Genomic DNA, 16,226 nt, shown 5'->3' with positions numbered 1-16,226 from the left:
TATATGTCCCTTGCAACAGCGCCTAGAAGGCAAAAAGACATTCTGAGCTAATATTCCAGGCTAACTCATGACTCCAAACTATAACCCACTCCAACTGTTAAACTCGCCATCATCTCTATATTTCTAGCTACACTGCGGGTCTGCTAATTTCGTTCTCTTGAGTCATCTTTCATTTGTACGTGCTACTGATCTTATTGCTGTTCCCCAAGTCATATGGTCCCCACAGGAAGAGAAAGTTTCAAATAATTTTGAGGAAGTAAGTCGCTCCAGGAAAGGGAGTAGGTTGATGAGTTTAATATTTGGCGGGTAGTTTGGAAGGAGTGCTGGTCAGGACTATTATAATCTTTCTTTTCTGCCTTTCACTATCTTGAGGGAAGTCACCCAGCTTTCTTCCTCCTCTATCTGCTCCTGATTGTACTGATACAATTCTGGGGGGACACAAGGAACTGGCTATTGAGTTGAAAGATCAGCCATAATCATATAGAATGGCGGAGCAGGTTCAAAGGGCTGAATGGTCTACTCCTACACCTGTTTTCTTCTTAATCTCCTGCTACATAAGGAGACTCCCATTTCCCCAGTGATTCAGATTGCCGCATGTCCATGGTCAGGGTTTTGAGATTGGCCAATTGCATAATAAGAATACGTCCTACATGTGTATGTCACGGGATTCATCAGACATTTTCACTTTGTATAAAAGCATGAGCTTTCTTAAATAGTAGAAGACATCTTTACTTGCTAACTCATAGGTTTATACAGGATCAGGTAGTGAATTGAGATAGCACATAATCACAGATGGTGAGATTTGAATTCAATGAAAGAAATCTGGAATTAAGAATCTACTGATGACCATGAAACTATTATCAATTGTTGGAAAAACCTATCTGCTTCACAATGTCCTTTGCTAATATCCTTCAGGGAAGGATATCTGCCATCCTTACCAATCTGGCCTACATGTGACTCCAGACTCACAGTAATGTGGTAGACTTTCAACTGCCTTCTGAAATGACCTAGCAATTCCCTCAGATCAAGAACAGCTAGGGACAGGCAATAAATGCTGGCCAGCCAGTGATGTCCATGTACCACAAGTGATTAAGAAACATTACCTAGTATCAATTCCCTGCTTGTTCCCCATAGCCTTACACATTATTTCCATCCAAACAATCATCCAATGTCCTTTTGAATGCCACAACTGAGTCTTCCCGTCAGTGCATCCCATACCCCAACTGTGTGAAAGCATTTTTGGTCGCCTCGCATTTGTTTATTTTGCAAATCACTTTAAATTTGGGACCACTCATTATTGTTTCTTCTATAATAAGGAATACTTCCTCCCTATCCAACAAATGCAGCCCGCTCATGGTTTTGAAGACCTCTATCAGATCTTTTTTTTTTAGCCTTCTTCACTTCAAGGAGAACAGTCCCAACTTTGTCAGTCTGTCTTCATAACTGAAATTTCTCCTTCTGGAACCATTCTGATAAATCACTTCTGCACTGTCTCCATTGAGTTCCTTTCCATAATGTGGTGCACACACTGAATGTAATACTCCAGCTGGGGTCTAATAAGTGTCTTATACAAGTCCATCATCACCTTCAACATCATTATTAATTGCACTCCCAACTTGTCCTTCTCAATGTCCTGTCCAAATATACACCCAGGTCCCTTTGTTCCTGAACCCCATTTAGAATTGTACTGTCTATTTTAAAGCAGTCAGTCACAGCAGTGTGTATTATCTACAAGATGGACTGCAGAAATTTGCCAACAATTCTTGGACAGCACTTCCTAAGTTTATGACCACTTCCAACCAGAAGGACCAGGACAGCAAATACATGGAACACCACCACCTGCGGGTTCCATCCAAGCCATTCCCCCTCCTGACTTGGAAATATATCGCCATTCCGTCACCGTCGCTGGGTCGAAATCCTGAAACCACTCCCTAAGGGCATTGTGGGTCAAACTGCAGCACTTCAAGAAATCAGCTCACCACCTCCTTCTCAAGGGCAACTGGAGGGCTGACAATAAATGCTGACTCAGCCAGTGACACCTACATGCTGCAAATGAATTTTTAAAAATCATTGTGCAATGTTCTTCCTACCAAAGTGCATCATATCATACTTCTGTACACTGAACCTCATGTGCCACCTACCAGATCACTCGACTTGCCAATATCCTTTTGGAGTTCCTCACAGTTTAAAATCCTTTATCTCATCCAACTACTTTGCAACTGTCTTCTGTATACCAAGATCCAGGTCATTAATATATATCAGGAAAAGTAAGGGTCCCAATACTAAACACTGGTGAACTGCACTACAAATCTTCCTCCAGCATAAAAAAAAGCCATTTACCATTACTTTCTGCTTTCAATCACTCAGCCAATTTTTTTATTGCTTATGTCAACTTTATTCAATGACATAATTTTCTGCACAAGTCTGTTGTGTAGCACCGTATCAAATATCTTCTATAAGTCCATATACTCTACATCAACAGCATTACAGCCTCACTGTTACCTCATCAAAAAACTGCAGTAAGTTAGTTAAACATGATTTTCCCTTTAGAAATCCTTGCTGGTCCTTCTAATCAACACAGTTCTTTCCATGCACTTACTCATTTTATTCCAAGTAATTATTTCTTAAAGTTCCGCAGCATTGACGTTAAATTGACTGGTGTGTAATTGCTGGGCTTATCCTCACAATTTTTCTTGAACAACCTGTTTATAATTTTCCGGTCGTCTGGCATCTTCCCTGAGTCTAGGGAAGGCTGAGTGACTAAACCTTATGCTAATCAGACTCAGGGGTGACAAGAGGGGAATTCATTCACCTGTCCCTTCCAAACACTATTCCTACAGACATATCATGATACACATCAGAATAAAATGCATCAGAATCCAACAATTCCTCTGGGAATTTCTCTCAGATCTTCCCAGAAATTAGGTTAACAAAATCTGAGTTAACTTGCCCCTTCAAATAATTTATAAGTCAATCTTAAAATGCATTTGTGTGGTTCAATTATTTGTCATCTCTAATACAACTAATGGGCACAACTACAGTCAAAGACTGGAAAAGTTCAAGAGCCACGGTGCCTCAGTGGTTAGCACTGCTGCCTCACAGCACCAGGGACCCGAGTTTGATTCCAAGCTGCGGGTGACTGTCTGTCTGGACTTTGCACATTCTTCCCATGTCTGCATGGGTTTCCTCCAGGTGCTCTGGTTTCCTCCCACAGTCCAAGGATGTACAGGTTAGGTGAACTGGCCATGCTAAATTGCCCATAGTGTTCATGGATATGTAAGCTAGGTGCATTAGTCTGGGAAAATGTAGAGTAATAGGGGAATGGGTGTGGGTGGGATAGTGTTCAGAGAGTCAGTGTGGACTTGTTGGGACAAATGGCCTGTGTCCACACTGTAGGGATCCTATGATTCACTCTTCTCCTATTGTAAATGCTTCGTTTTATAATTGGTACATGACACCATTAAGTTGGAGTTTACTAGAAAACAAAGTAAATGTGAAATGTAATCCCAAATTGCTGAGAAAGCTCCGATGGATTTGAACAGTCACCTCGAGATGGTGGCCTAAATTATAAGTTATTCAGGCCTATTTATTTTTTCAGTTGTGAATTGTTTTTTGAGCAGTTTTGGGGAGAGGCTGCGCCAACTTTTTGAAGCTGTGCATCAACATTTCTGAGTTTTTTTTAAGTTGGTATGTTAAGTCTTTGTGAAATATTTGCTACCCTCTTAGCTCCAGTTCTGGCTTATCCGCTGCTGTCAACCATGGTTCTGATTTGCCAAAAATATCACAATTCCTGCCAGAAGCACAGAACTTTAACTCCAGTACTTTCTTTTGGATGCTACTTGCAATTGTACAAAAACATCTTAATCCTCTCCCTCAAAACATTCTTTGCCTTGTTAGCTATTTCTGCTATTGTTATTATTAACCTCCTTCCTATTTGCTTTCCTTCTGTTTCCCCACTCTTCCTTTATTGCATTAAATCATTCCCCAAATTCCTGTTGCCTGTGCTGCTGAGTCAAACTGAAGTATTCCTGCAATTCAATGGCTCTTAAGCGCAGCCTTCACAAGTGTCTGTGCCTTTCAGTTTTTCTGTTCCACTTTCTGCTTGAGCAGAATATCAAAGAAAAACTGAAGTTGCCAGTGGTGCCAACAGCCTGTGGGTGAATTGAAAGAAAAGGGTTGAAGAATCAAGTTTCATTTTGAGGCCTAGGTACTTGTTTGACCCTGGAGAGATCTGTTGTTCAGAGTGTTGTGAATGAGTCTGTGGCTTGGAAAATGATGTAAATGTCTTCCAATTTTGACTCTGGTCATTATGTTTCTTTACATGATTACACTCTCCGTAAGGTTTATTTTGTTTGGCTTATAAAGATGCCGTTGTACATTAATTTCATTTTTGCTCTTTTTTTAAAAGAAAATAAAATGACTCTTTACTGGTGCTACCTTCTAATTGTTGCCCTCGGTGACTGAAGATCATGTTACATCAAAGGAGTAAAAATATTTAAAGTAAAAGTTTTAATAGTTAAGTATCCACTGAACTGGCTTGATGCCCTGGGCTGGCCACTTTATTGCCTGAATACAACCAGACAGACCACCCATGCTGCAAATGTTCCACTTTGTATATTTTGATTTATTGTAAGTTTTGTTGTTTTCTTTTTCTCTTATTAGCTTGCCATGACTTGGTGCACTTCTACTTGGGTATTGTATTTATGTGTCAATAAGTGTTTTGTTCCACATGGCAGATATTAGACGGGAGTCCTCCTGCCCCATCACCTGACATGAAAAGATGTGAGGAAAACTGTTTTCACTCAGTGAGTGGTTGAGGAACGGAATGCACTGCCTGGAAGGGTAATGGAGGGCAGGTTCACAATTAAACAGGACATTGATGATTATTTGGATAAAAAGAATATCCAAGGGTATGGGGAGGAGTTATTGACGCTCATTTAACAAGCTGGAAACCCTCCTACTGCACTGTGACACTTCTTGTGAGTCTGTGAAGAAAGCAAAATTGGGTGAAGTCACTGAGGTCTACAGCACAAAAAAAGTCTGCTACCGGTCAAAAACAAGCGTTTCTAATCTCAGTTTTGTGACTTTCTTTTTAACTCACTCACAGGATATGGGCATGGCAGGCAGTTATTCAGAAGGTGGTGGTGAGCTGCCTACTTGAGCCACTGCAGTCTATTTGATGTAGGTTGACCCACAATGCTGTTCGGATTGAGTTCCAGGATTTTGACCCAACGACAGTGAGGGACCAATTGGGACTAGAGAACGATCACTCATTTGATGAGTCAATGGGTCGAATTGCCTCCTTCCACACCATAACACTTCTGTTGTTCTGTTTAGCTCGTTTCGTGGCTAGTTGGTATTCATGGATGCGGACTGTTAGCTGTCTTCCTGTTTGTCCTATGTAGTGTAGCCACGAAATGACACGACCAGCTATCCTTAGTAGCTACACACTCAGATGATAAGCAACATAAGTTCGACTGGGACAACACTACTATTATAGGACAAGCCAAACAGAGAACAGCCAGGGAATTCCTAGAGTCATGGCACTCATCCACAGATTCAATCAATAAGCATATCGTCCTGGACCCAATATACCGGCCACTGCAGCGGACAGCTGGAACTGACAACCGGAAGCGGCAGATACAAATTACAATAAATGCCGGAGGAAACATCACAGAAGTGCATCACAGGAGGCTCCCAAACACTGAGGATGTCACCTAGACGGGGGACGAAACGTCTGCAACACAAACTCCCTGCTCGGCGGACAGAACCACAACAACTTTTGTTGTGATTCTTTCTTGTAGAAATTGTTCATTGTTCCCTGGTCGTATCTCTCTGTATGTGGTCATTGTTCCCTGGTTGTATCTCTCTGTATGTGGTCATTGTTCCCTGGTTGTATCTCTCTGTATGTGGTCATGCTGTGGACCTGTGGAACTCACTTCGCTCCACCACCTGAGCAGTCAGCAATGAGTCAATCTGATGATCAACTGGCAGAAACATGTGTCAATTCCAGCAGTTGGCAGCCATGCAATGTCAATCCAATAAAGACAACATGCTATATTGCAGAACAGAACTGACCTGGCATTGTCTGGAGAGTTCACAAAATTGTGGGAGCATTTTTTAAATTCATTCATGGGATGAAGGTATTGCTGGCTAGGCCAGCATTTATTGCTCAATCCTAGATGTCCAGAAAGCAATTAAGTGTCAACAACCTTACTGAGGGTCTGGAATCATGTGTAGGCCAGACCAGATAAGGATGGCAGTTTCTTTCCCTGAAGGATATGAGCGTACCCCAAATGCTTTTATTTCCCCAATAGATTCATCGTCATCACTTTTAATTCCAGATGTTTATTGAATTCAAATTCCACCTTCTGCTGCAGCAAGATTCAAACCTGAGTCCCCGGAACATAACCTCCAACTCTGGATTAACAAAAATGCAAAGAACTACAGATGCTGTTCAATCAGAAATAAGAACAATAATTACTGGGAAAGCTCAGTGGCTCTGGCAGCACGTCTCTGCACTAACAGTCCAGCGATAAACCAACCTCTCCCTGATAATGGATGGAGCTCCATCCTAACCAACGATTCCGAGGCTCACATCTTTATCAATCTACTCATGGTTAATTTTTGCAGGTTAATTAGCCTTTGAATGGAGAACAATTCCTGATGAAGGGCTTATGCCTGAGATTACATTAGAATGGTGCTGGAAAAGCACAGCCAGTCAGGCAGCAACCAAGGAGCAGGAAGGTCAACGTTTCAGACAAAAACCCTTCAACAGGACAAAGGGCTTTTGCACGAAACATCGATTTTCTTGCTCCTCGGATGCTGCCTGTCCGGCTGTGCTTTACCAGCACCACTCTAATGCAGACTCTGATTTCCAGCATCTGCAGCCCTCACTTTTGCGTTATTCCTGAAATGTTGACTCTCCTGCTCCTTGTTTGCCTGACCGGCTGTGCTTTTCCAGCACCACACTCTTCAATGCTAATCTCCAGCACCTGCAGTCCTCACTTTCCCCTCCTTAATGAAAAGCATGTTTTTTTATCGACACTATCTAACAAATTGCCTGAAACTGCTAATGTCGTCTGTGATGGCCTGGTAATGCAGCGGTATAATAATTCACACTTTGGAAGAATTATTACCCTTTTTTTACCTTTCATGTTCAATTTTATTAGAAAGTGCTTTTCTTCTGAGAAATATTTTGCTTCTTCCTGTCAGGACATTGGTTGTGATTTGATACAGTTCTTAGTACTCAAGCGATCAAAGGGTACGGGAGAGAGCAGGAACAGGGAACTGAGTTGGATGATCAGCCATGATCATACTGAGTGGCAGAACAGGCTCAAAGGGCCAAATGGCCCACCTCAGCTCCAATTTTCAATGTTTGATGAGACAAGGGGAGTATGTTGTACTGGGCATTGTTGAAATGAAGTAGGAAACTGAGCCACTCCTTTTTTCACCTAGATCAGACTGACTCTGAGTTTTAATTACAGGCAGCAAGGACACCCACCATCCAACTGACAGGGTTATCTTTAAACACACAGCTCCGATAATGTGATTCAGGCCCAGTGAAGCTGAGACCCAACCATGAGGGAGGAATGGGGACTTCCTTACCAATAGGCCACAACTGCCTGAGGCAGAACCAGAGTGGGCAAAGGAAACCCAACAAGGTTAGCTTCAAATGTTCTTATGCACCAAGAAAAATCAAAGTCTGACCCTGCATTGACGTACTGAAGGAATGCGACACAGTTCACCTTGAGACCTTTCTGATGAAGTACTAAAATCCAGGACCAAATAAAGAACTGAGGCTGCTGGAGATCTGAAACAAAAACAGAAATTAGCGGCGAAACTCAGCAGGTCCGGCAACAGCCGTGGAAAGAAACTAGGAGAAAGTGAGGACTGCAGATGCTGGAGATCAGAGTCAAGAGAGTGGTGCTGGAAAAGCACAGCAGGTCAGGCAGCATCCGAGAAGCAGGAGAGTCGACGTTTTGGGCAAGAGCCATTCATCAGGAACGAAAGCGAGGTGTCCTGATTCTGACTCTTAGTCATTTGTTGCAAAAACTGCTGCAGACGTGATCCCAGCGTTGTCCTGCTACAGCATGTTTTCAGGCATAAGAACAAAGCACCCCAGTATCCTGATTGCTTTAATGCCATCTCACAGCTGTGGAAAGTGCTGTGTGGTATTCCCATTTGTCTGTTAACTCATTCAAAATCTGAGCAAGGCATATGAACTGAGTTAACACACAAACAAAACAATTTTCAGTGTAGCATTTTCAGTATTTAGCCATGTCACAGAATCTCTCCTGACAAGAGTTGAATGTTCTAGTGTGCCTTTGTACTCACTGAAGGAATACATGTGTATCCTATTTTTATTTTCAAAATTTGCAATTACTCTCATTTATCCATTTGGACAGGATATGCCCCAATTAGCTCAGTACAAATTCTGTTAATTCCTTTCTTTAAAACAAAATTGATGTCATCTCCAAGAATAACTACACTGTGTCACTTTAATTACAAGCGACTGGAGTGCTGCCAGTACAAGCTAATGAAATTCTTTAATCAGTCTCTCAACCCACTTCAACCAGGCTTGTCTCAGGATTACAACCTCCTTCTTCCCTTTAGTCATTGCTGAATCATATTAATATCTTTGACACAGAGAGCCCAAGGAGACTGGTAGAAGCAGAGAAGTGTTTATTTTCACAGATTTGAAGACGTTTCAGAGATTTTTGGAATAGGAATGCACACACTACATTGTGGCATGTTCAGAAATTCTGTTGGAATATTGTTTTTAGAAATGAAATGCAGGATAGGGTATAAAAACAGAGAATGCTGGAGGAACTCGGCAGGTCTGGCAGCATCTGTGGAGACAGAAACATTGTTAAAGTTTCGAATCTTTTATGATTCTTCTTCAGGACAATTCTGAGGAAGAATAATATTGGATTCGAAATATTAACCCCGATTCACTTTCCACAATACTGCCAGACTGGCTGAGTTTCTCCAGCATTCTCTGTTTGCTCCAAATTATAGCAATCCTCTGCCACTAGAAATTGTTTCTCCAAATTTATTCTGTTAAAATCTTTCAGAAGGCCTCTGTGAAGTCTTTTTTTTAGCTTGCTGTGCAAGCTTTAGAGGCAAGATGAGGACTGGTGGCCTTCAGCAGGAAAGAAAACCCACTTTCTGATGCTAGGCTCCTCCAACTGGCACTGAATATCTTCCAACAAGTCTCCAATTGGCAAGTTCCCTGTAGATATCTGTGCTGGAAGGACATCCATAAGACATCCTGGCACAGATTCCTTTGGGCAGAAGGAAATGGCAATGTGCTCACCCTGCACCCTCCCAACAGATCAAACTCCCCCTCACTTCTGCCTCCAAGCCTGACGCAAGTGGGACATTCAATCGCATTGTAATTCTAAGGCCAAGAATCCTATGGGCTTCTTTCTTAACAAGCTTCTCAACCTTGTGGAGGGGGAGAGGACACTGGAGCTGACAGATGGAAAGGTGGCCAATGATCAGCTTAATGTAGGGATATAATCAACTAGGAGAAAGTGTGGACTGCAGATACTGGAGATCAGAGTCGAAGAGTGTGGTGCTAGAAATGCATAGCCAGTCAGGCAGCATCCGTGGAGCAGGAGAATCGACATTTCGGGCAGAAGCCATTCATCTTACTGGCTGACTGGTATGTTTTTCCAGCACCACACTCTTCGACAATGTAGGGATAGTCCAGATCTGGAAGTGACCAACACACAGAGGGTATCATTATGTGTGGGGTTGGTTGAGCACTTCCTGGTGCCTTTGGACTTCCTGAATTGGAGGAAGTGAGCCTACATGTGATGTTATTGCAGTTCAAGTGCCTCTTATACTGATGACAACAGAGTAAGTGGGCTAAGCCTGGGGCTCATCCACTCCCATTAGCTTTATTTCTCTTTACTTCTTTTTTTTCCTTCAGCTCTTTTTCTTTTGATTTTTATTCATTTCCTTTTCTTTTAAGCCTGGGGAGTGGCAGGTGAAGAAGGAGGCCTCCAGTGGCAGCAACGCAGGGACGAGGCGGACACGGCTCCATCCGAGCCCAGGGTCTCCTGATGTGAAAGAAGCAGGTACCAGGCTGACTCAATGGCCCAGATTCGCAGGCTAGGCTGAGGCTCCAAGTCTGCAGTTAGGCCGGGGTGCCTGAAGAAGGAGAAACGCTGGGGGCGGGGGTGGGGTCTCCAAGTGTAAATGTCTTGTCCTGGTAAAGCGGTCTCATCCCATTGTTCCTTAGTCAGCTTTTCCTGAGCTCAGGAGCCGTCAACTGAATTGTGATGAATTTCGTCTTAATTTTTTTTACTATGTATTGCTTCTTTCATTGATGTAGGTATGGTGATGGGGAGATTATAAAACATTTCACTGTATTTTTCTTGTAAAATTAGATGGAACAATACATTTGTATTCTATTCAAATTGTGCATTTTAAGAGGTTGATGTATGTACCCCTCCCAGGGTCCCTGCCCCTTTCCCCCTTTAAATTGTACCTTTAGTTCATGTTGCTTCTCCTCATCCCTTGTCAGAAATGAATCACTTCACTGTCCTCGCTGATAAATTTTGTCTGTCACACGTCCACTCACTTCCCCAGTCTCTGTCATCCTCTCGGTTGTTTCTGAATCCTCCTCAGCGAGTACAGCATTCCAAAATTTTGTAACATATTCAAAATTTGAAATGATTCTTTGCATACTGAGACCTATTCCATTAATATTGTTCTGAGAGATCTGGGGTCTTTATTCTGACCTTCGAAAGATACTGCTTTATATTTTCTGAAGCCTGAAAAACACATGAAATATTTTAATTTTGCTGCCATTGGGCATTTTAATGAATTATGCTGATATGGTACTCCTATTCCATTAATATTGTTCTGAGAGATCAGGGATCTTTATTCTGACCTTCGAAAGATACTGCTTTATACTTTCTGAAGCCTGAAAAACACATGAAATATTTTAATTTTGCTGCCATTGGCCATTTTAATGAATTATGCTGATATGGTACTTTATCAAACAGATTTTGAAAGCCATACAGACATAATTTTTGATTTTTTTGTAAGTATATCTCTGCCTTAATTAATCAGATCATAGGACATCTCTTCACTTGTTTTTCAGCTGTTGACACTTTTGATCACCCGTAAAACCTTGTTATTCAGCCTGTCGACACTACACTCACACCATTTGTACTATCTTTTGACACTCTTAATTACCTAGAATTATCTTGCAATGATCTCTCCTCCTATAAATTCGGTGTCTGTACACTTCCTCCATTCCACCGGATGAAGGGAAACTTGCCAGGAAAATGTGGGGCTGGAAAGGCACAGCAGGTCAGGCAGCATCGGAGGAGCAGGAAAGTCAGGACGATTCATTGGGACTGGGAAGCGGCCTGACCTGAAATGTCAATTTTCCTGCTCCTCCGTTGCTCTCTGATCTGCTGTGCCTTTCCAGCTCCATATTTTATCGACTCTGACTTCCAGCATCTGCAGTCCTCACTATCTCCCAGTCAAAGGAAAGCTTGTGATTGTTGGACTGTAACCTGGTGTTACATGATATCTGACTTCATATCGACATTAACAGTATTCCTTTTATCAATCCATTTTGTTACTTTCCAGCAGAGGGGTCCCTGCTTCAGACTGGGGCAACTCCTAAACAGCGAGGCAGGAGGGACGGGGCAGGGGGGGCCCTGGGGAGAGGCCAACAATGCCACTGACAACAATATATTTTAAGATGGCAATGATTCCTCAGCCAGAGCTTGTACGTTCGGTCCGTCTCTTTTCTCATTTTTCCTTTGTTTTCCCTCTTTTGTGTTTTTTTTTCTCCTTCTTTCTTCTCGACAATGTCTTTAGCTCCCGGCCTCAGCACAGACCTGGTGTGGCAGTCTCTCGGCTCAGAGTGATTCCCGCTCAACCTGGCCTGCTGGCCTCTCCCAGCCCGGTGTGGCAATCTCTCGGCCCGGTATGGCGACCTCTCAGCCCATTGTGGAAATCTCTCAGCCTGGCGTGGAGTCCTCTTGGGCTGACGTGACATCCACTTGGCCCAGTGTGACAGTCTCTGGGCCTGGCATTGCAGCCTCCAGTTTGGTGCCTTCTTGGCCCAGTATAGCGGTCCCTTGGTGGCCCAACTTAGCAGTCTCTCAGTGGACCTGCGAGACCTCAGCATGGATGTCCAGCCTCAAGATGATTCCTGAGTAGTCTCCTAGCCTCGAAAGCTTCAAGGTGAAGTCTGTACGGTCTGGAGTCAAGGCCCAGTGCACTGTTGGAAAAGCTGTTGTTCCGAACTTTTATTTCTTAATTTTTCTAATTTATTCCTATGACCTGTAATGCTGTACTTTTTGTTTCTTTCTTTTTCTAATTGTTTTCCCTAAGAATTTGCACTTAAGATTCTGTAGGTAAAAACAATGACTGCAGATGCTGGAAACCAGTGTCTAGATTAGAGTGGTGCTGGAAAAGCATCCGAGGAGCAGGAAAATCGACGTTTCGGGCAAAAGCCCTTCATCAGGAATACAGGCAGAGTGCCTGAAGGGTGGAGAGATGCTGCCTGAACTGCTGTGCTTTTCCAGAATCACTCTAATCTAGACTTAAGATTCTGTACCCAGGTACCATTGTACTGAAGATGGCGCCATAAGTGGAGACTGATAAACTTTTCACTCTACTCATTTGAGTACGTGACAATAAAGCTAATGCAATTCATACTTCATCAAAGAGCTCAAGTGAATCAAACACAATTTGCCTTTAATAAATTCATCCCGGCTATCAGTACATTACCATATTTTCCCAAGTGATGATTAGTTTTGGATATTTGTTGGATCTATTCAGGTGATGTTGTGAGACTCACTGGCCTGGTCAGCAGCTGTTACCCAAACCTCACTGGCATTGAGGAGGCAGTTGTGACCCAGCTTCTTGAACTGCTGGAGTCGATGTGGTGTGATTACACCCATAAAGCTGGAAACAAAGCAAGTTCCTGATTATCTCTAATGGTATTACCAGCATAAACATTATGCTGACTAACTTGTAGTTGCCTGGTTTATTTTTCTTTTCATTTAAACTGGCGTGTAACATTTATAACCTTCCAGCACAGTTCTCTAATCTGATGATTATCTGATTGGGAAGCAATAGCCCAGTGGTCTATAGCCTAGAAGCAATCACTGGATTGTTAATCTAGAAAGTCAGCTAATGTTCCAGGGACCTGGGTTCAAATCCCACCACAACAGATTTTGGAATTTGAATCCAATGAAAGATATCTGGAATGAAGAATCTAGTGATGACCATGAAACCATTGTCAATTGTGAAACAAATTGTTAGAAAATAGGTTATCTCAGTATAAGTATTTAATTTGAAAGTTCCAGACCTTGAAAGGGACATTAGAAGGTCCAAGAAGGTGAAAATTTAAGAGGATACCAAACTCTCAAACTCTTGTTTGAAAGAAATGGTTCAGGCAAACCTGAATATGTATGTGATACAAAAGGTATGATCTCTTATAAGTGAGTATTATGAAGTTTTATTGTTAAGGTAGATGGGATTGTATGTCTACTGTACATTTTAAATCTTACAAACTCTGTTATATATAAATAGTTTGGTTTATTCTATTTTACCTTTGTTTCTTTAGCATTATAGTTTTCTGTTTCATTGTTAAAACTAGATCTGCAACATTGTATACTTGTGTTTCAGTGAAAGACTGTCTTGTTAAATTTATAAATAAATAAAATTATTTATCCAGTCAAATTTCAGTCTGGGATCTGAAGTAGAAACATTGAAAAAAGAAGCAGGATTAGGCCATTCACTCTTTGATTCTGCTTCCTGATTCAGTATGATCATGGTTGATCATCCTCTGCTTTATTTTCTCCCCATAGCCTTTGATCCCTTAGCCCAAAGACATTTATCTAATTCCTCTTGAAAACATGCAATATTTTGGTCTCAATGATTTTCTGTGGCAGGGAATTCTACAGGGTCACCACTGTCTGAGTGAAGGACATTTCTCTTCACTCAATCATAAATGACCGACCCCGTGTCCTTAGACTGTGACCCCTGGTACTGGACACCCCAGTCATCTGAGATATCTTTTCTGATTTTAACCTGGGTATTCCTGTTAGAATCTTATGGCTTTATGTGAGAACTCACCTCATTCTTCCAAACCCCAATGAATATATTCATAACCAATACAGTTGCTCTTCGTATGTTAGCCCTGCCATCTGCAGAATCAGTACAATATTTGTCCATTGATAGCAACAACTGGGATGATGACAATATAAACAGATGAAATAGGAGAAGAAGTAGACCATTTGACCCTTGGAGCCTTCTTTCCCATTCAGTTTGATCATGGATGATTTATTTGTACTTTCAGTTCCACATTTCCATCTATACTCAATCACCTTTGATTCTCTCACCTAACATGAATCTATCCAACTCTGCCTTAACAAGGCCATGAATTACAAATTCGCACAACTTTCTCAGAGAAAGAATGTTCTCCCAATCTCTGTCCAGATATCTAGTCCTGGACTCACCCACAAGACACATCACTTTACCAAGATCATTGGGATATTATACCCTTCAGTCAAATCATCCCTTAACTTCTAAACTCAATTAGAATCATGTCCATTCTGTCCAACTTATCCTCATAAGTCAATCCATTCATTGCAGGTATCAATCTAGTAAACCTCCCATGAATCACCTCCAAAACATTTACAACATTCTTTCAATAAGGAAATCAAAACTGTGTCCTCATTAATACTCTGGAGAACAGAAGCATAACATCCCATTGGCCTTTTACAACTCATGCATTAAAGCACCTAAAGCCATCTCTATCCCTGATTTCTACAGTCATTTTCAATTTAAATAATACTCTTCTTTTACATTTTCTCTGCCAATGTGAACAATTTCATATTTTCCCAACTTATATTTCATCTTGTAGATTTTTGCCCACTCACTCAAACTTTTCATATCCTTCTGTAAATTCTTCACGTCTTTTTCACAACATACTTTCCTAGCTCTCTTTATGTCATCTCCATATTGGGCCTTCACTCCCCTCAACTAAGTCACTGATGAAAATCATGCAAAACTGAGGACCGAGCACAGGGTTCGTTTCTTGCATGTCTCTATTTGTCACATATTGCCAAATAGGTAAAGAAGTTTTTATGCATTCTGTCTGTTTTCTGCCAACCAGCCCATTTTCCATCCACATCAATATGTAATTCCTGACACAATGAGCTTTCATTTTCCACAATATCCTTTATGTGACATATTATCAAATTCCTCCTAAAAATCCAAATATAGCACATCAACAGACTCCCCTTTATACACAGCATGTTACTCCTTTAGAGAAAGCTAATAAATTGGTTATTCATTCACAAAGTCATTCTGATTCTTTCTGATTACCTTGAGTTTTCTTTAAGTACATAATCTCTTTCTTACTGATTTTAGCAGCTTCCAAACAATAGATGTCAAGCTGACTGATTTATACTTCCCTGCTTTCTGCCTCCCTTCTTCTTGAATACAGTGGAATTGTTAGCTACTTTCATAAGGCTTTTCCTGAATCTAGGGGATTTTGGAAAATTAACACCAATGCACATTGTTAGCTACTTCATTCAAGTCCTTCGGATCATGGTTGATCATCCAACTTAGTAGCCTGCACTGTTTTCTCTATCTGGATATGCACGTCATAATCTCTTCCAAGATCTTCCATCAGGTAAAAGATACAAAAGTTTGTACATATGTACCAACAGGTTGGAGAACAGCTTCTTCCCCACTGTTATTAGACTTCTGAATGGACCTCTCAAATTTCAAATCTAATGTTGGTCTTGCTTTTTCTCCATCTTCTTTGCAGCTGTAACTTTGTATTTCTTGACCTGTTCAATCATCCTATGATCTTTGCATGTTATGATCTGCCTGGTACTGCACGCAAAACAAGCCTTTTTCACTGTACTTAGGTACATGTGACAATAATAAATCAAATTGAAAACTTGTCAGTCCACAGTTCTCTGTTTCCTCAGTAACTTTTCCCTGGCGATTGTAAATTCACAAACTAAATCGCTATTGTTGTTACATTACTCAGTGTTATCCCTGCATTATAGAGCAGAAGGACAGTCTAGCTCCCAGTCAGTATTTGCATTTGTTAAAATCCTTGTGGAGTAACTATAGACCAAACATACTAAATGCCCCAAATGAAGAAACTACCAACAGAACGTCACTTTTTATCACTTCTACTTTGATACCTAGCAGATCTGTTA

Source organism: Chiloscyllium plagiosum, chromosome 1, assembly GCF_004010195.1.
Source record: "Chiloscyllium plagiosum isolate BGI_BamShark_2017 chromosome 1, ASM401019v2, whole genome shotgun sequence".
Classification (NCBI taxonomy): Eukaryota; Metazoa; Chordata; class Chondrichthyes; order Orectolobiformes; family Hemiscylliidae; genus Chiloscyllium; species Chiloscyllium plagiosum.
This window is presented reverse-complemented; position numbering follows the sequence as displayed.